Raw genomic sequence first — 21,195 nt, 5'->3', positions numbered from 1 at the left:
AATTTTTAGGGAAGTGCTGTGCTCTCATCACCTGCTCTCAGGCCAAAGTGAACCACCAGCTGCCACAGTGCTGGATTCTGCCCATGAAAGGAGACTGCAATTCTTTAGCCTGAGTGGGTCAAAAAAACATGCATAGAAAGTAGCAAGTATATGCATTAGATGTTGGTGATTTGTTTTCTTACAGAATGAATAGATATGAGGGAAAGATGTGCTCAGTAGACAAGTTTGACTTGAGAATTGTCCTTAACAATAATTAGACTTCGACTCCTGAAACTAAAAGGGGCAGGATCCCATTTAATGCCTTATGAATATTGTGCATTTTTGCAGAATTAGTAATTTTGTATTGGACACACAGAGCCAGCTCAGCCCGCCCACTTGGTTAGGGAAGAGAACAGCAAATGTGGGTTCCCTGTGTAACCTCCCAGCACAAATAGGCCTGTCAGCCTAGGCTGCTAAAATAATCTTTTTACAGATGATAGAATTAGTCACTAGTGATGCAGATTAGATTGAGAACACCCCTGCAGTTGTTTCTAATTAGCAGAAGACCCAAGTCACCTTAAACCTTGAGTCCTACTGCTTACCTGCACAATGGCAAAGCACACAGCTGGACTGTGGCCTTAACTGACACAGGCATCAGATCAACCATGTACAGCAGAACTTTCTTCCAGATTTCACCCTGAAACTTAAAAATTAACACATAGATGCCTTTTTATTAATGTCTTCAGTCCTTTGGTTGTAATCTTTTAGAAGATGATGCATATATTTTCATACTCAGTTTGTGTCCTTTTCTGCTTTGTGACAGCACAGATGCCTTGAAACAAGCCTGCATGTGCCTGCATGCATTGCTGCTCCTCCTGTCTTGTGTTACAGAGAATAACAGGACTGCAAAGATTTGTCCTCCAAGGCTGTGTTTGGGGACTGTTGAGGTATCATCTGAGGTGTTACTGAAATTTTATGACTGGTGCCCAGTCTTTCCAAAGACATCCTTTTCTGCTAGATGTTTGTTAGGCACCAAAGCCTGATAGGTATCTCCAAATATAAAGTACCATGTTTTTTTACACTATATTTTTTTTTTTGCTTTTCAGTTGCCGGAACTTCATTTTTTCTTCTCTTTTGATAGAGCCGTACATCCCCATAGATAGAAGAGAACAAATACAACAAGAAAGAGTGAATTTCAGTTGGTGAGAAGAAAATACAAGAGGGGGATGCATAAGGGTATTTGAATTTTTAATAAAAATACTTAAAGGAAAACAATAAAATTACTTGTTTCCGTTAGAATTTTCAAGATACTGAGTTCCTTTTCAATGTACACACAGCAGGAATTAATTGGAAGTAGCTACAATAATATTCAGAAAAAACTTGCCAAGTTGTCTGTTCAACAGAATTTGAATTAAAACAGAACAAGAAAAGAGCCTGAGAGAGCCAGCTTACCCACAGAAGCAAGAAAGATTTATACCTTGAGCAGATTGGATTTGTTATTCAGTGGCTCCTATTACTGTGATGTTTGTTGCTTTATTTAGATGAACAGTTTGGCTCTGGCTGCCTTTGTTCCCACTGCCCAGAAGACTTGGCACTTTTCACATCGTGCATGGTGCAGTTTGAGAGGGAGACCTGCAAAAGGACATACATTCAAGGCGAGCTGGCAGACAATAGCAGAACATCCTTTTCTTTGGAAGCGACTCCTCAGGAAAGCATTGGTCTTGCCTCTCCGTATTTAGCTGAATGCAGATGAGAGGCATGATTAACACTAATGACTGACCAGGGATTTATTGTTTACTTAGAGATAAGGCATGAGCTTCCTTCGTTGGCACGTTCTGCCAAATTGTTTGATCCTAGTTCACGAAGTCTTTTATTATTCGTTGTTGCTCATTTTGATAGTGGTAGTTGTTGCTTTAAGTGATTTTTTTCACCAGAATCTTTTCATCAGTGGTGCTTATTTTATTTAATTTTTATTGTAAATTGTCTGAGCTGTTTGTCATTTGGTCCACAGTACTCTGGAGGTCCTTTACGTGCATCACATGTTCTGCATCCAACAGTGCTTTTTCTGTTCAGTTCTTGCCCTCCTCCCCAAAGCTGAAATAAATCAAAGTAGGTTGAGACTCAGTCGCAATAAATCAAGACCTGTCCAAAACTGGAGCCTGCCCAGTCAAAATGTCATAGCTTGGCTTTCACTGAGGATTAATTAAAGGCCTGATATAAAGCCCAGATGTGCTTCAGGAGAGTAACAAACTGCCTGGTGGTGGCTATGCTAAAAACCAAGTCTCCCCATGAATCTGCCCACCCAAGAACGTGGAGGAGGATAAGGCTGAGGAAAAGGGAAGAAGGGAGGGGAGGGGAGGAAAGGAGTAAACTGAATCAAGCATGATTTTATAGCATCTATGTTGGCGGAAAACAAGACGAGCTCTATGCTAGAACACTCCTGAAAAAAATTACAAAGCCTGCATGTGTAGATCTCTAATAGCCGCAGAGAACATAATTGTTAAAATGTTCAGCATTAATCAGGAGTGGGATAAAACTAACACAGTGAGTGAACTTTTGCACTTTTTATGGTCAAATACATATATATATATATATATATATATGTGGCCTGCCCAGTGACTGAGCTTGCTCTGTGCCTGTTTTACATTAAATTCCTGAAACTCATCTTTACTAAAATAGTTTAGCTGAAGATTCCTGTGGCTCTGATAGTGACAGATATGGAAATATGCATGTTTCTAAATTCAGTATATTTAAATATAAATATATAAAATACATTTAACTTACATAGCTTACATTATGGCTTTTGCAAAACTCCAACTTTGGTTCCAGAGGTACAGTGATTTAATTGAACAGTGTGCATGGAATGACCTCCTTTAAAAAAGACAAGCACTTAAGGAGTATTGCAGATCAGTTGTGGGACACAATATATGGTTATTCTCACTCTATTTTGCAGGCATAGAAATGCAATTTCCTGGGGGAAAAAAGGAATTAAAAGAATAGTACCTCATTGTTTGTATTGAATTAAATTATTTCCTGAATAAGATTAGTTTAACATTAAATGTCATAATTGGTTTCATTTTCTTTGAATTTGCTGCATGTGAGTAAGGAGTGCATACACATGCTATGATGAGATGCAGTGTTAAATTTTCATAGACCTGGGTGAGTGTTTCTGGGATGGCAGGAGAGGTCTGCTGAGCAGCGCTGCTCTTCAGTCTGATGTAGTGAGTCACAGTTTATGCAGCAGTCAGTTTTGATGCCCTGGATATTCCTAAGTATGGGACATTTCTATGCACGTGTATGTGATAGATTTGTGTATTCTTTTACTTATATATCTTCTTGGAGGCATGACATCTTTTCTAGTCTCCCCTCTGCTCAGATTGAATGAGTGTCACCTTGCAAAACAGGCAGAAAAGCAGGAGATAAGGAGCTGGACAAGAGGCATGGATTAATGTCTTATTTCTGCAGAATGTGAGCCAGGAGTATATCAGTTCCTTGTTAAGGCCCCAAGAAGGTCTGATGAAAGCCAGGGCTTGAGGGAAGTTTGGTGTCAGGCTTCACAATCCTGCTGCCTCTGTGGCTCGTCCTTTCTGCACATGGTAGATACATGTTCATGTCACTTTGGCAAAGCAGAACCGTGGCAAGCCTTGGCTGTGAGACATATGTTAGATGGCTAGCAAGTAACAGGTCTTACTCTTCAGCAGTCCCTCCTCCTGTGCAGTGAGGAAAAACCTACTGAACCTGATGCTTTCCTCTGCTGAGTCATTGTGCCTCAGAGAAACTTGCAATGCTGGGTGGGTACACACTCCTCCATAGGTCACCAAAGGACAGATTATGCTATGTTGCCTCATGCATGGTCCTGTCTCTAAGGAAGCTCTCAGCATTATTTGAGACGCCTTCCATCTCCGTGCTCATTTCCCAAGACTTTGCTGCAGCCCCTTTGTGTTTTCTGCAGTCCTGATTTTCACATGCTGTCCATTTGGTTCACCAGGCTTCACCTACACTGTCCTCCTGCTTCCATAGTACTTCCATTGTAATTCTGGTCTCTTCCATGCTCCCAGATGCTGTGTTCACCATACCTGTTTTAGATGGCAGACCCTTCGTGGATCTCACTCTCAATTATTGCCACTAGTTGCACGTGCTATAAGAGTAAATATGCCATGAGTCTTTATTGCTGGTTGGCTGAGGAGAAGGTCCCTGTCAAGTTGCAGTGGTTGTTAGTTTCAGGGAGCAGCAGGAATGGAGCTGCACCATGAGGGCGACAGGCTGTGTGCTCACAGTGACCCCAGCACAAGCAGCGCCCTCATCAACCAGGACACAGCCCTGCAGTATCTGAGCTGGATGGGCTGAGAGGGGTGAAAGCAGCAAGGTCTCATCAGCAGCCCCAGGCAAGGCAAGGTGATGAATCAAGTTTGGAGCTCATCCAGGAGCAACAGAAGAGACTGGAGACTATCCAGGAGAGACAGTAAATGAACCAGTATATCAGAGAACAGGACAGGGCCAAGGTATGCCTGCAGCACAGCTCAGGCAAGATCTGGATCGAAATGGAGCCCCTGGACCCAGGGGTAGTGTGAGCCCTGACAGTATGCTGTCAGAGCAAGAAGGGAGAAGGGGAAACTCCTTGTGGAGGACTTGTTCAGTGAAGGAAGTGAAGGAACCACCACCACAGTACATTTGGTTTAGTTAAGCAATAATAAAATGTAACTGGAGGTAGAACGGGAAAGGTCTGGAGTTTCATTTTAATTAAAGTAGGGGGTTGACCCAATTAACACCAAATTACAGTGTGTCTGTGCCCCAGCCTATTGGGCAGTGGAGAGAAGCCCTGTGCCTGGGTTCTCTCTGGAGACAGGGAGTCAGTGTGCCTTGTGGGGCTGCTTGCCTCTGGGAACAATGGTTGGCTTTCAGGCTGCCAGGCTGGCCCCAGTGCTCCAGTTCCTTTCTGCTCTCAGGGGCTGCTGTAAAGTCATGTTTGGGAATGCATTACTGTGTGTGGGAAAGTCTGGACCAGAAAACACCGGAGAAGAGAAATTTAGGGCTTGCACAGGGAGTTAGGTTTTGTGACACCCATCCTGCAGAGCTTTACAAGAGAGAAACAAGTACAACAAGCTCTGCTATGGTCTCTCCTCATGGCTGTATCATTTTTAGTCTGTAACTTCCTATAAAATTTAACTGTAGGTTTAAATTTAGCAAAGTCCATCAAAGTCTGGGAACTTCTTAAGATTCTTGTTTGTAACAAATTTTAACAAAGTTCAACCTTTGAGCCAGGATTAGAAAATACTGAGAAAGCTCTGCTAAAATTAAAAGTCTGCTTTGGTTTTAAATGTCTTTGCAAGCTGTTACTTCTGAACACGAACTATGCCTTTGCTCTGTGTGAATGTAAAGGAAAGGGAGGAAAAAAGATTTTAAAGGCTAAATGGTTAAAATTTAACAATTAGCTACTGTACATGCTCAGGAGCTTCCCCAGCTTTCCCCTCAACCCATGTTTTCTTTATCTCCTGGGTGGTCCCTACCATCCCTGTCCATTCTTCTGAGATCCCATCCCCCCTTTTCCTCATCTTCGCCCTCCCTGTAAAGGAGGCCCTCTCATCACAGTCACCATCCTTCCTGCTGGGAAGGCTGAGACCCCTTTGGGAGGCAGCCAGGGATGTTCTTTATTTCATACTTGCAGAACTAGACAGATGAGCAGTACAGAGGAAAAGACAACAGCTTTCTAGTATGAGAAGTAATGCTGAACTTTGAACCTCCCAATGCTGAGCCCAGATGAACAGCACAAGGAGTGCCTCCTGGCTGTCAGGGGTGCTGGGGGGATTGTCCTTGGCACTTTTGGAAATAAATCTTTTCTTCCTTCCTTTGAGAACTGGCAATCCAGTTTGAGAACTGGAAATCCAGTTTATGGAAGTCAATCTCATTCAAAGCAGTAGAATTATGCTAATTTATGATGGCTGCACAGCTCTCTAGAGTAAGGTAGATGCAGAGCCACTAACCTATAGGTGGACAGTTTCCATATCCTGCTTGAATTAGCCTGGATGGTGTGTCTCTGTGAGGAAGACAGACAGACAAGGAAGTTGTGTGTACTGTGCAGCTACTTTGTCTGGTGGGACTCTGAAAGCAGCTGGAACTTTAGATCAAGCTGTATCTGCTTGATGTTATAGTAGTACAGTACTTCTTCCCATCTCCCCTGCAGTCTTTAGGCAGTTAGTTCTGTGTAAAGACATGGTAGCTGGCCTTGTCCTGGGCATACCGAGGCCAAACTTCTCGGGACACACATTACTGACTTCTGTTACAGCCTCTGAGGAAGAATTTTGCAGAACTGAAAGCAGAAACAAACTCTTCTCATTCTCTCATCAGAGTCTCGGTGACATTAAGCCCAGCTATTCCTGTTGACTTGAAAACCCATGGGAAGACTTCGCCTGAGGTGTTTTTTTTTTTTTTTTTTTTTTGTTGTTTTGTTTTTGGTTGGTGGTTTTTTTTTGGTTTTTTTTGGTTTTTTTTTTGCCAGGAAGGGTAGTAATAATGTGATTTTTGGAAGGTGTATGTAGTGCCTACAGTATGGAAATTGCTTGGTGTAGCTTACGTTCATCTTGAAACCACAGTGTGTGTGTGTGTGTCTCAGTTCTCTCAGGTCAGTAAGAGTGTTTAAAGGCTATCTTTTATCTTTGCTTCAAACTTTATTATGTACAACTCATAAAATCATGAACATCCTAAATATGTGCATGATGGGGCATTAGCTTGATAATGTGCATATGAAAATATCTCATGATGCTGTTTCTCCATATCCTTGCCATTGAACACAATGGTATTGGTGTCAAATGCTTATAACTGTTGTAATTAAGGAATTAATGGCTTACAGGACTTCAGTGTAATGTGATCAGTCAATCACTTGGCCTATGGTGTCTCTGAACTTTTCACTGTGTAAGATATTATACTGTATTTGCTTAATGCAATTATGGAATAATCCTTGGTCCAGTTTCCTGGAACAATACAAACAGCCTTTTCTTCTCTCCATGTGTTCCTGGTTTACAGCCTAACTTGGAAAGGAGCTGTGTTAGGGAACTTTTGTTTCACTTCACACTGGGGTCCAATTCCAGTGTATTTCTTATTTGATTTTTGTTTTGAACATGTGCTCCATTGTCAGCCCAGTGTGCATTTTGTTGAAATCTCATCTTGTAATTTTATCTAACTGGATAAAGATTGAAAAAAATATTAATTTCATTATATAAAAGTGTTAATAGTGTTGTATTTGTTTTCCCCATTTTACTTTTAAGCTCTTTGTGGAGGTAGTGGATTTCATGTTATCTTCAGTCTCCAATTTCTTACATTTTTGTTAGAGTTTGGGCAAAAGCCAAAATCCTGCACGTGACTAAGCCTTCAAAGCAGATCAGGGTGGAGCAACTTTTTGTATTCAGTGCATAAATCCTATTAAAGAAGATAGGGTTAAATTTCTATCCAACATGTCGGGATACAGCTCTGGTTCTAACCCCTCATTATTCTCTCTTCCTTTGCAACCTCTTAAACTCTGTAAGAGAGAGTGAAGGGGATTGTCTGAATTATTATGGATTGTGTTTTTGAACATCAGTTTGAACTGAAATATATTTTAAAGGGTTTTTTTTATATTTGAAAAGTACTGCTTCTATTAAAGTTCAGGGACTCTTCTAATATTTTTATGGTCTGGATATATTTTGAAAAAACAAAGTAATTGGAAAATGTTGGAGGTGCTGTAACCACCATCTGCCCCTGCCTTAAAAAATGTGCATCGTTCCATACACACATTTTAAATGATCCATCATATATCATCACTTACTACAGTACTTCATTCATGTAGGTGTTAGTTTTTGTGTGCAAAAGGTCAAATCTTTTCAAACTTAATTCTGAATGTCTGTGTTTTATAACAACTAGCTTTTCTTTGAAGTTGGAATATATTATTTTAATATAATAATTCATCATTAGCTGGAGGGAAGAAAGAAAAAAAAATTTGAAGTTCCTGCTTCAAATCAAGTTGACTGAGGTCTTTTCATTGATTGTTCTCATTTCTAACATCAGAATGCTATAGTAAGTATGATATATATTAAAAGATGTAGAAATGAGGTTACTCCATAGTCCTAGAACACTTATTTCCTTAAAAAGAAGAGCATTTTAAATGTCAAAGTTGGGAAGGATAGAAAAAAGTAATTACTTATTTGTCCTATATGCCATGTTTTAAAAAATTAGTATAAGCTTGAAGTTAGCTCTTGGTATTCTTTGAGCTAATTCTTTATAAATCCATTTAAAATGCACGCTAGACCTGGAACATTTTTTTTAGGTCCAAAGAGTATCAGTGTCAAATTAGAAAAACAATATCTTTGAGTTTTTTCCCTTAGCTTCTGGGAGCTGAGTGGGTGGTGAGGAGTCCCTTCCTTGTAATAATGTTTTTACTAGGAGAAATTTAGCAATAGCTTAGAGAAGGTAATTCAGATGGAGAAAGAGAAGCATGTCAATGCATTTCATTTGATTGTAATGCATTTTATATAAAAAAATTCCTTTCAAAACAGAGAAGTGATGAAAATTATCATGGGTGAAATAATGAAACATGTAGGGATTAGAAAAATATACAAGTAAATCTGTTAACTTTGTTTCAATTTAGTAACTTGGCTTTTTAAATGTGTTTCAGAATTTTTACATTATGTTGCCTGTTCATATCATTATTATTAGGAGTCCCTTGGTACTTCCATTACCAGGGAAAGTTTCCTTGCATTTTTAACCTAACACAAAAAATAGGAAAAAAAGATAAAAATACCCCACTCACTTTTTGACACGCGATTTTGGAGCCCCAGTGTAAAGTTATATTCAGAATTTAGTGTGAGTTCCTATTCTGTTTGCAACACGTAATTTTTCAACATGTAAGTTATTAGCATATGTAGTTAGTGTTCAATATACAATCAAGGCTGTGCCCAGAATTTGCCCTGTGGTCTCATAAAGAAGAGGTAACAGCATCTTTCTGTTTGCAGTGGTGCTTTCAGGCTGGCTGCAGTCTGCACTACTCCCAGGCTGCTTTGGGCCCCTGGACTCCTTTCCAGTAGGCAGGTGATACAGGTATCAGGTATGGACTACTTCTCCTCCCTTCCCTCCCTCCCTCCAGGCACCGTGTGTCTTCCAGGAGAGGACAGTGATGCTGCTCAGAGGTCTCTGTGATGCCAGGAAAGTCTCCTTTCTGTGTTTTAGATTTGTTCAGCAGTTTTGGTCTGGTTTGCAGGGCTGTGGAAATGTTGACCCTCTATATGCTTGTTGTGTAGTAATTGTTTTTGTTTTGTTTTGTTTTTTTTTTTTTTTTTTTGTTTTGTTTTTTTTTTTTTGTTTTTTATTTTTTTTTATGATCGAAAGTAGTTAGAATGAAACACTAATTTACCATTGGCACAGAAGATCTGGCAGTTACTCAGTCAACAAGTCACCGGATAGGGGTTCCTTGCTGCATAAAACTTACTGACTTAACTATTCTCTGTTGGAAAGCAGTGCAGTCCTTTCCAAAAACCAGAAAAGTGGGCCAGACCAAACATTTCTCCACTGTTCTTTGGGCCACGGCACACACTGATGGGCCTGCATATGGAGGTTCCAGTTTTGGAAAAAAAATGTATTTGGCTCAAGTTACTATGAATTCCCTTTCTTTTAACAGGATTTTACTCAGGGAAAGAAAATTTGAAATTCACATCATGAAAACATGGAGAAACTACAGTAGTAGTTACTGCAAATTCCCAGTGCAAACTGATACAGTCATGCAGCTGAGCTTTCAGTCCCACAGCCCTCACAACACCTGATCTACACGGAAAACCTGTTGGGAAGAAACATGCTGTGTGTCTGTTTGGGCTTTTTGCACTGTGATGCATTTAAACTGACTAGGGGTTCACTTAGGATGCTATAGCCACAAAGTCTGGAGGATCACACAGAGCTGTCCTGGGGAAAGGCTTTCTTCTCAGCTGCATCCTTCTCATCTCAGAACAGGGGTCTGTACTCTTCAGAATGCAAAGAAAAATGCCTGGTAGCCTCTTCCCAGACATATTCAATTGAGAGCTAGGTATGGAAAAGTTTCAATCAGGTGATCCACAGATATACAAAAGCTTGTCTGGAATGTTCTGTTCTTCTAGGAAATGTGTGTGAAAACTTCAAAACTGAATTGGAGGTAGGGGGAGGTGTAAAGTTTAGAAGCACTTATTGCCACCTTCAGGCAGGTAACCGTGACCATAGGAGCCAATCAATACAACAAATGTAAGTGTCTGCAGAGACCCTAAGAAATCATTTTCTTTTTCCTTCCTGCCCACAGTTAAAACTCAAGCAATAACTCAACGCGTAAATGATACATTTCCATTGAGAAACAAAATAAAATGAAGACATTTTAAGTTTTGCCTATTCTTAACTGCAATGTGTTTTGTATGCATAGTATGACCTAATTTATTTGATTAAATTACAATTCCAGCTTACAGCCTGCTGCAATATCTATAGAGAATCCATTCCATACTTAAGGCATTTTAATATCTGATGTGATACCAACTTGCAGGGAGTTTGCTGAGCTGCTGATATGGCTCGCGATGACTGCAGCTCACTCACTCCCTGTGCCCCCAATAAATTTTCAACTAGTATACCAGGAAAGATGTCACTAAACAGACACAAAAATTATGTTTCTATTTCCAGATATACTGTAGGTATCTCTGTTGAGACTGGCTTTGTAGAAACAGACTGTCCTGTGGCTGGAACTTGGGTTGGGAGGATGATGAATAATACCAAAGTAAAGATTACTGTGGAGTGATGGAAAATTTGATTTCTCCCATCATCAAGTTCATAATATTATGACTCACAGCTGGAAGGGGCAGGGGTGGGGAGGAGGAGGAAAGTGGCACCTCTTGGCAAGAAGAGAGGAGAAACTGGCAAACCATTGCCCCACCCTAAAGAGCTCTCACACTTGGGCAAAAATGGCAAAAAATACTGGTTTCTCTGGAAATTTGCCTCAACAGATGTGACTGAGAACATCTGATTCCTGAGCATATTTTTCAGGAGAATTTCTCTACTTTAAAAATGCTGTGGCCACCAAAGGGAGTGCTGCAGATCAGGTGTAAGGAATGTCTGAGCAAGATATAATTCAGCCTTCATTCTTGGTGTTCATGTCTGTAAAATGGACACAGTCTGGGTGCTTTACACAGGTGGTTAAAAAGCTAAGCTTACTAGCAATGGTTGTTAAGATGTAAAGTGTCACATCAGTAGGCATTATTATAGCTAATTACAAGTACTGTTATTCTGGAGGCATGTGTACAAATTTGCAGGATTCCGAAAACAGTACTAGCCCTTGTAATAGAAAGAAAATTTAGATGTAATGTGGAATACAATTCAAAGGAAAAGTGTGAAAGCCAAGTGGCTTTTATAGCAGATTTAATTATATTAGTGAAGTAGCTTCAGCTTTTCAGGAATATGCAGTTTTGCTATTTCATTCAATAAGAACTGGGAAAAAAAACCAAAACATAACCAAACAAACAACATACCATCTGTCCCAAAACAAAACAAAACAAAACAAAACAAAACAAAACAAAAAAAAAAAAAAAAAAAAAAACACACAAAAAAAAACCAAAAAAAACCCACACAAATAAACCAAATTCTCACAAAGACTAGTATCCCAGTTCTGAAATCAGCCACTTTGTAATTGTAGCATTTCTTCCATTTCAAAAGGTCCCAGACTAGAGAGTGTAAGTAAAATTAATTATAGTTAATTATGATATTATTATTTACAAAGTTAATCAGTAATCTCTCCAAAATAGGGTAGTCCACGATTTCTTTGTATTACAGTGAAGAGAATATTGGCAAGAAAGTTGAAAGGGCACATTTATTTTTCCCTAGGCATCTCCTGATTAATTAATTAAATATTTTCATCATCTGAAATGACCTCTGTATTTGGGCTGCATATTGTTTTACACTGGATTTCCCATAGCAGTGACTTTGTCCTGCATTGACTTTAGGTTACACAAATAAAACCTGCCTCATCTATAAGCCTGGCTTTTTATCAGGTGGAGTAGTTGTACATCCTCTGACATCTGCACCTTTGGCAGGGAAATAAAGCTGAGCTGAACTGGTCCTGCTAGCCCAAAGTTCCTGCTTTGTTAAAAGGTTCATAGCGGGTCAGGTATTTTTCAGTATATTTTTAAAAGCCTGGTTCAGCTAATTTAATTTCTGTTCATTAATGCCTCCCCCCATGCCCCCCTTCAGAATAAATGGCCCTTCACAGGAATCCAATTTAGCTTCAATATACCTTATTCACACTGCCTTTTATTGCAAGCCACAGTTCAGCCAGCTGTAAGATTGCCCAGCTGCCTCAGGTTTCCCAATTTAGCCCTGGAAACGATTTCAACATGGCTAAAACTTTTCACTGGCCAATTTGGAAACAGGATTCAACTTGTGAAAAATGCCCCCAGAATGGCCAGTGAAAGCAAAATAAAAAACAACCAAACCAAAGAACAAAACCTGTACAAACACAAAAAAATGTGGTATTGTGAGGCGATCTGGCTGAGGATTTTTTTTTCCCTAGGGTTGAAAGGATGTGTATGGACTACGTTGCAGAAGTTGAAAATCAATTCTTAGCCTTGCACTTCTGCTACCCTCTGAGGGACTTCCCTTCTTGGCCTGGGCTTAATTGCAGCACTGATATAAACAAGGGGCTTAGTGTGAAACTCTGTACAGGCAGCTGGAGGTGAACTGGCAGGGAAGACCAGGATTGAGTTTAGTATTGAGTCTTGGTTTTATCAGGGAGCAATAGTAGGAAGGAAAAAAAAGTGTTTGCAGCTGTGTGGTGAGAATGCATGTCTAATCAAAGAAGTCCAAGGCATCAAATGTTCATGTTTACATGGCTCAAGGTAAAAAATAGTAACACTTCCAGGTCTTAAACACCATTGAACTTGAAGCTATGAACAGAGGTCCTGCCATTAGATCTGAGTTGTATTTTACAGAGTCCATGTGTGTGCAGCTCAACAAAGGTTTGATTAAGCATGGATTTATTGTTGCGCTTTTATAGAAAACCTTAGCATGTCTTGGAGTTTATAGAGACAGACATGTTAATGAAAACCCTTTGGTAAGCCTAGAATTCCAAAATAGGCAACACTCAGAGTCTGGTCTTGCAACTAAGAAAGTATGCGCATACACTGTGATTATGTAAATATTTTTTGATCCTGTATATAGATCACAATAATTAGGGAGCAGATCATGAGACTTATTTGCCCACATAACACTTTGTCCAGTGAACCATATTTTATTTAAGAAAATGGGTTTGTTTCCATTGTTTGTAGTAGAATTCAGAAAAAAAAATCGAAAACCAAGAGTCTTTTAAAGTTTGTAAATAACTAATTTACAACTTAGCGAAGGTAAGAGAAGATATATGTTTTTGAAGGCTAGTGAAAGTCACAAAGACACCACCAGGAAGAAGAAGAAAAGCAGTTTTTCATAGGACCATCCTCAGCTACATTCATACATTTTTTTGAGTATGTGGGTGGAATTTTTTCCCCAATACTTTGCAAATATGAGTAGGATTAGAATTACAGCTCTGAAAGGAAAATCTGGTTGGTCCATTGGATATTTTTAGTTAGGAGGTGTTATTTGATTTCCAAAGGAGGAGAAAGAAAAATCTTGATGTCTGCTACTGACAAACTAACTAATAGCTTCAAACGTATGCCTGTATGCATCATTACCTTCACCATATGCACATTTTTTTCCTTCTTTGCTTTCTAAAGCTTATGTTCATTATCATCATTATAGAAGGTCTCAGCTATGAAAACTGAAGTTCAGGATCATGACGATTACATGTCAGTGTCTGTATATGGCTAAAAAAGAATTTTAAAAATATTATCATCTTGTACTGTTAAGTTGATGAACATTTATAATGAAGTGGATTTATGCTTTTGTCTACTGCTGAACACTTGTATAAGGGTTTTTTTTTATTTAAAGAAAGAAAAAAGAAGCTTTCTTGTCATAAATGTAGAAATTCATGGTAAAAGATGATAACATGTTAAATCACTATGTCAAAAATAATGCAGGATTAAAAAATAAAATTCCATGTCCCTTGTGTTTAGCTTTAAACAAATTAGCCTAGGAATGTATGATATGTTAAAGTAAAAAAACCTCAAAAATTTCTGTAGGTTTATTTCTTTTGAGTTTCATAGGGGACTATTATGTGGGTAAACTGTTTATTCTGGTTATTGCACTTGGGAAGAAGAGGCTCTGGCTATTATTATTGTACTGTATTAATTCTTATTTTTATTAAAGGATTTTGGCAACTCTTTCCACCAGCGAAGAAATGTAATTTAGGAAAAATGTCTAGTATGATAATCTCAGAGTTTTTTCCATGTAATCTCAATGATATGGACATCTAGCATGTTGCTGCAAAAGTGCTGGGGCAATTGACACTTGGGAACAGCTGACTCACGCTACTTGCTCACTTGCGTCGGCTTTGAGAAGCTGACCCGTACAACTGCACTGTGGGAATCAGCAGCTTTAAAATTATGCACAGATAGTCTGCACTTTTTCAGGGAGGTAAAAGCACTGAGGACAGCTTTTCAAAAGTGCTCATCATCCAATTATGTTCCCAGATGTTTTAGAGATCTCCTTGTCACTCAACAAGCTCTCAGTGCAATCTACCTACTACTGAGTTGTTTCTGAAGCATGACTGTCTGAGAAGCAGTTACTGATTGAGCAAACCTTTTAGATCATGAAATAGATGTTTTATTTTATGCATTGCCTGTTCTCTCAGATCCAGACCAAGATCACAGTCCCAATTCTGGAGGTACACCTGAAGGAGACCATGGCAAGTCCTTTCTTTTTTTCATGCAGCCAGACTGAGTAGCATGAGGACATGACACATTTAAATAGACATGGAAAGTGGGAGGGAGTGCAAAGAGAACAGGATAAGAAAATACTACATGAGAAAGTAGAATATAGCAGACACATGGAATAAGGCTGCTGTGTAGGGACTGAGGGAGGAGTGCGAGGGGGCCTCTGGAAACAGCTATTTATCATGGAGAAAAAAATGTGAGACCTTGTTTAAAAAAAATGTTAGATGCTGATGACGACACAGTTATCCCAAGGTCCCTCTTTCAGCTGCTTGTCATGGATCTTGCCAGCTGAGTTTTTGGTTTCTTTCTCTCAGCATCTTTTCTTCCTCTTTTTCACATGCCCAAGGAAATGAGCAGACTGCTTCACCTCTGGTGCTTCTGAAATGGGTTTTCCAATGAACTTTTCTCAGTAAAAAATGCATTGTGCAATGCTTTGTTGAATCCTAGTGATATTTTGATCCAGAAACAACATTTCAGCTGTAAGAAATAGTTTGATATTTTTTGCTTTTTTAATTAAAGATTTTTGTAGCACACTGCAAAACATCCTGAAAGAGGCAGTGTGAGGATAGAATAAAACAATATTAAACTGAAACCTCACTTCTTTTTAAAACACTGGTGCAAAAAGAAGATTCTTAACCAATTTTCTGAATTTTTTTTTTTAAAGCAAAGAGGTAGCTACATGTTTTATATCCTAAATTTGTGGCTTTATATACTTCGCCACAGCCGTGGTTATCTTTTATTGCTCTTTTAATTTTGTTAATGTCATTTTGCATAGCTTTTGTCCTTGAATAACTTGAGTTTCTATTACAGGGCCCTTAAATTACCTGAGATAAAAGGTGCTGGCCACAAAAGTATTTCAGGAATTCAATACAGAATATTTGAATTTTTTTAAAAAAATCTGCATCTTAAAACTGCATAAAACTCCAGACTTTTTCCTTTTAGTGTGCTTTTAGAAACAGAATTTAGATTTCCTGTGGGATTAATGTCTGTTTTCCCATTTGCCCTCTTTCTTGGAAGCTAGCATTTTGTTCTAGCTGTGATATGTGGCAGGGAAATGAGGGAAGTGGAAATGCAAGATTCGTTGTATTCTGTGGGCAGAAAGTGAAAAAATATTGGCATTAAAATACAGCTATACTCTTTTTCTCTGTCTCTCTCCTGAGGCACATGTACCCTTTCTTCTTATCTATGAAAGATGGTTCTGTTATTCTAGAAATGTTTTGAATAGTATCTTGGAGCCAAAAAGAAATGAGAAAAGCAGTTGAAAAGTCTGTATACAAATATATGTGGCCACTTGATTCAATTTCTTATGCATTAAGCAAAGTTTCTTAAAAATAATCGCTAACATAGATTAGAAAGATAAATGTGACTAAGCCAATTAGTATATTTGATGGGAAACTAAGTCATATACTTGATTTTATGCCAAAGTGAAAGGGGGATGTTATGCAAATAATCGTTTATTAAAATTGAAGCCTGGTTTAGACTGTGACAACCAAGTTTACATAGACTATTGAGGCATTCAAATCTAATCTCTCAATTAAGACATCAAGCAGAGTTACCTTTTCCATGGGAATGTTATTTTCTGCTTTTTAATGAATATGATGTTCTCATTTTCAAATAATTTCTAGGAGTTTGAGGGGAGAGGGAGAAAGAAGGGAAAGACTGAGTACTACTCAAGTAAATAACTCTTGAGCAAGAACTTCTTCAGTAAATTGAGTAAAACTGCAAATGTGTAAAAAAATAGAAACATTTTTCTCGTATTAGATCCAATAAACTATTAACTTAATCTAAGGATGCTTAGATTTTTTTTAATTGTAGCTTTACAAAATCTCTAGGGGTTTTTATTGAAGCATTATTTATTAAGTGTGAAAACATTTCAAGATCACTTTTTTTTTTAAGAGTTCTTTTTTAATGCTGTTCAAATACTTTGGCTTCATGTTGCAATGGTATTTCTACACCAAAAGTTATGGTTTCATCTGCATAGTGCCATCTGATGGAGCTGCCTGATATAGATGAATCCAAGTCATTGCTGGCATTCGCAGCTTACTTGGAAACTCAGCTGAAATTTGTTGAAATGTTACTATTGGGAAAGTACCAACCTTTCACGTTTGAGCTTTTTCATTCAGCATCCCATTCACTAAAAATTTTATAGAGTATTTGAGCCCTAAAGAGCTCTGTTGTTTTACAGACATCCAGACACAATTACTTTTTTCTTTTTGTTTTTTTTTTTTTTAAAGTCATTGGATGTTCATTGAAGTTGTGACAATCCCTTTGCTGAGCTTGGAATGGGACACATTTTGGCAACACAGATGTTAATGCACAGTGATCTTAAGAAGGGGAATATGCTTAGTTTCCTCTACTCAGAACATAAATGTAACAATCTCCTAAATTTTATTTGTATTAATTAAAGGGATTAGTGCTGTACAGCTTGAATGCTGCCATTTTGGTGTGCAAACTGCCTGTTCAAAATATGAGGATCATTTAGCTCAGGAAATCAAGTCCTTTTTCAGTATCTGAAGCTGGAGCATTCAGGAACTGAGGTGCTTGGAGTAACAGGCTGGTCTCTTGAAAATACAAAGACCCTTGAAGATGCTTGTTTTTTTTTTAACTTGCTTTTAAATGAAATTACGAGGAAAAACATAGCCCAAAGATTTTCCAGGCAGGCTCTGGCTTTCTAACATCCAGTGGAACATCTTTAGAGACTGATGTGTCTGAATATTTAAGTGTTAGCTTCAGGATTTTCAGTTTTTCTTTGGTTCAGGTGCTCTGGGGAATAGCATAGTAAATAATTGTGTCTAGTATATGGCACATATCTGGAAAAAACTGAAGTTTTTCTCAGGGAAAACTTTTTTTGTTGGTCCTGGAAAATATGCCCTTGTACCTCTTTCAGGTATGGAGGTCTGTCCTAGCTGTTAAGCTCTGCAGGGAGCACTGGCTCAGGAAATATATCAAACTATGAAGATATTTATAACTTTGGGCTCTTCAGGCATAGTTCAGCTAAGGTGCTGTGCCGTGGGCTGGGCTTTAATGCTGTCCCTCTGGTTAATGCTCCACTTGACTGGATTATGAGAGAGAGAGCTCAGGCTGGTTTGGAGGTTGTTTCGTCAGTGTCTGCCACTTTACTTGCATTTTATCTTTGTATTCATCACTTACTGGCCTCAATAAGAAAGAAATAAAGTCAGCTGTGAAGAGTATTAGAGGAAAAATTTGATGGTCTCTCAGGTGTATCTTCAGGATACAGTCCAGCAAAGTGCTGAATCCTCCTGCAGCTGCCCACTCTCCATAAAAAAAAAATGTTGGAGAAAGCACAACAGGTTTTCAGTAAGGTCACTGTCATTTTATATTCCCCCCCCCCTCCCCCCCCCAATAAAAAAATACCCTGATGACAACTACAGAGCCTGTTGAAATCCATGTTTTGGGCACTATTCATGGGGCGCTTTTTTGCTGCTTATCTTCCTGTTTCTTGTATCTCCCTGAATGCAGATTTAAACTAAAAGTTGCAATTCTTTGCTGGGATGTGTGGACACATAAAACTGATATATGTGCTAGATAAAGGTGTAGTTAAAAGTGTGGGAGGACTTCATTTTTCCCTGGGGTGACTTTTCTTGTTTCTCTTGAAAATGAGAAGTAATTGCACTTATCTCTGTAGCCTAAAACATATCTCCACCATAATTTAATTTTTGTTTAATATATTCTAATAAATTATAGAGCCTTATTATTTTTCCAACACAGATGCCTATAACGACATTTCTAAGTTAGGCGACTTCAGATCACAAACTGTTCCTTAAAAGTTATTATGCTATCCTACTTTATCCATTAAGTGTTCAGAGCATCCTTTTAACTTTGCAGAGGAGAGGTGCCAAATTATTTAAGTATTTAGTCTTTTATCTTGTACTTGCATTCATTTTTCACTGGCTTTAGCAAAGCTTCCCCACACTTCACAGTTAAACCAGTATTTTGAAAGTGAACATTTGGCAGGGAGTTTAAGGACAAATGATGAAACCTTGTAGCCTGTAAAGATAAATCTTGAGTAGCTGCCAGTAGGTAAATGACTAACGTCAATTCAAGCAATTTAACAGCAATCAGTTTGAGGTCAAGTAACTCTGGACAGTGTAGTTTAATGTATCATCTTTTTTTCCCTTCCCTGCAAGTAAACCACCACTGACTTCTGCTCTTGTAATTTAACTTCTTTTTAGTATGTTTCCTGTAGATTGCTCCCCTCAGAAGTCAAATAAGGTACTGCCAGGATTTGGAGGGGACTGGGAACGTCAACAAATGGAAATGACTCTAATGTGAACCAGTGGATTATTTGCATTCCAATGCTTAAGTTATCACTTAATAGTTATAGGCTCTGGTGGCAAGACTGGACTGTGTTATGTTAGACTCAGGAACAAATGCTAATATCTTCAATGTTTTCAAATTCCCAACCATATTTGGTCAATTGTGCTAGTGTCGACCCTTGAAGGCTGCCAAGAGTCTTGTTGGCAAAAATGCCACTTTGGTGAAGAAATAACTTCTACCACAGCTTTATTTGAAGGCTGTCCTTATTTAAAGGGGTATCATCTCACTTCTTCATGACTCAGGGTTTGTCCTGTCTTTTTCTTTTTTTAATTAAATGTGTTCATCTCCTTAATAATGGGTTTAGTGTAAATTACCCTCATGTATTACATGCTTTTCTCTACTTTGAATGTTTTAATCTTTATATAATCCTTTCAACAGGGACAAATCTAGTTAATCTGCTCCACAAAATGCTGTAAAGTGTGGTACAAATCCTTCTGACCCGCATGCGCGTGCTCACGTTCTTTAAAGACAGAGCAAAATTAAAAGTTTCTTTGCATTGCTGAGTACAGCAGGTCTGACCCAGACTACTGAAGGGACAAACACTTGTACATTTAAATATAGGATTTGTTGTAGCAGCCCAACCCAGCCATTCCTCAGTCCAGGGCTGCCAGCTCACCATGCCTACCAAGGACAAGAAACTTGGAGTGGGCAGTTGTGGAATAAATGCGTCATGGAGGAAATTTCTTCTTCTTTCCCTGTTTTAGAGTTTCATTTATGTCCTGAAGCACAAGAAGTCAAACCCAAGGTTTTCTGGAAGGTTAGCTTTAGTTTTTTTCAGTTGTGTGGTTTCTAAATACAGCTGAAGCTGATCAGGCATTATAAGGGAAATTGGCTGTTCTTTGTGGACATATTTGCCATACATAAAAAAATTAATTGTTGAAAACTTGTGCTTGAATAGGGTTGATCTGATAGAGCTAAATAACCTCTTTCTAAATAACCTGTTCTGCTTTACATAATTTTGCATGCACGCACTTAGACACACACACACGAACACCGCAGATTCTTTTATTAAGAAAGCAAACAGGAAAGCAAGCAAGCAAAACCATATTTGCTAGTTCTGCTCTGTTTCCGTTCCCACTAGAGTACTCGCTGTGCCAACACTTGCTGCTGATTCTTTTTTTCAAATCTTGAATGATGATTCTTGCCTCGTCCCTGCTGTGTCTGAGATGAAAGCAGATGCTCTTGATCATACGGTGTAATATGAATCCTCACATTTCAGTTTGACCTGGCAGGATTTCTTATGAAGATAATATTCTCCCTTCTACCCAGAGCCATTGAAGAAGAAAAAAACCCAAAACCTAACAATGCAGGAGTGTTGCACATGGGTTCTGTTTGCCTTCTAACTTTGTTGGTGATTTCTGTGTGTTTTGATTTCGGGCAGTTGTTGTTCTGGCTGGGCTAGAACAAAACACTTGGAAGTTTTTTAGCAACTTCTTGCCATGTTCTCTACAAGCTTGTGTGCAACACCCATGTGAACCCCAGATTACTCTGTGTTGCATTGCATTTCAGCAATGACTTCTGGTAAGCAGGATGTTCTTCTGACAGCAGACAGCTGCATTCACCAAGAATTCTCCTCACAAATGAGATGCAGATTCTGCACTATCTGGGCCAATAAACTCCTGTGCAGGCACTCAATATTATTCTCCTGTAGTTTAGGCTGACTGGCTTCTGCACAGCATTGAGGTAGCAGAGCTAATGATTTCTGAGCTGACTATCCTGAAATATTTAGAGGAAGGTAGTAAAGCAGCCATATCTGATGGGAGAGAGAAGAGAAGAGAACATGGCTCTATGATGCATTTAGCTAGAAGTTAGCTGACCCATTCAAATGTGGGCCATTTGCCTAACCACAGACCTTGTTTGGCCTGAAAGCTGTCTGTGTTAGCAGAGTGGCTAATATTTTGCTTCTTTAATTTGCTGAATTGCTGTCTATCACTGCAATGCAGAAGAATTACTTCTCAGGTAGTGCTAAGGATTTTGATGTTCTCAGGATTCATTCAGGAAGTTGAATGTGCTGTGAATTTGACCAGATACTCTCCTTAACATAATTTAA

At 38.7% G+C, this 21,195-nt stretch overlaps 1 protein-coding gene and 1 long non-coding RNA gene across 2 annotated transcripts in view; one reads left to right on the top strand and one right to left on the bottom strand.

Moving 5' to 3' along the window:
• GMDS (GDP-mannose 4,6-dehydratase) overlaps positions 1 to 21,195 on the top strand; it is a 407,972-nt gene that overhangs the window by 194,837 nt on the left and 191,940 nt on the right. The window lies entirely within an intron of this gene.
• LOC128792102 (uncharacterized) lies at positions 2,001 to 4,141 on the bottom strand. The gene is made up of 3 exons (XR_008432309.1): positions 4,056 to 4,141; positions 2,764 to 2,950; positions 2,001 to 2,073 (listed from the first exon to the last, which is right to left on the bottom strand). It is a non-coding gene; the product is annotated as an uncharacterized LOC128792102 (long non-coding RNA).

Source organism: Vidua chalybeata, chromosome 1 (assembly GCF_026979565.1).
Source record: "Vidua chalybeata isolate OUT-0048 chromosome 1, bVidCha1 merged haplotype, whole genome shotgun sequence".
Lineage (NCBI taxonomy): Eukaryota > Metazoa > Chordata > Aves > Passeriformes > Viduidae > Vidua > Vidua chalybeata.
This window is presented reverse-complemented; position numbering and strand designations above follow the sequence as displayed.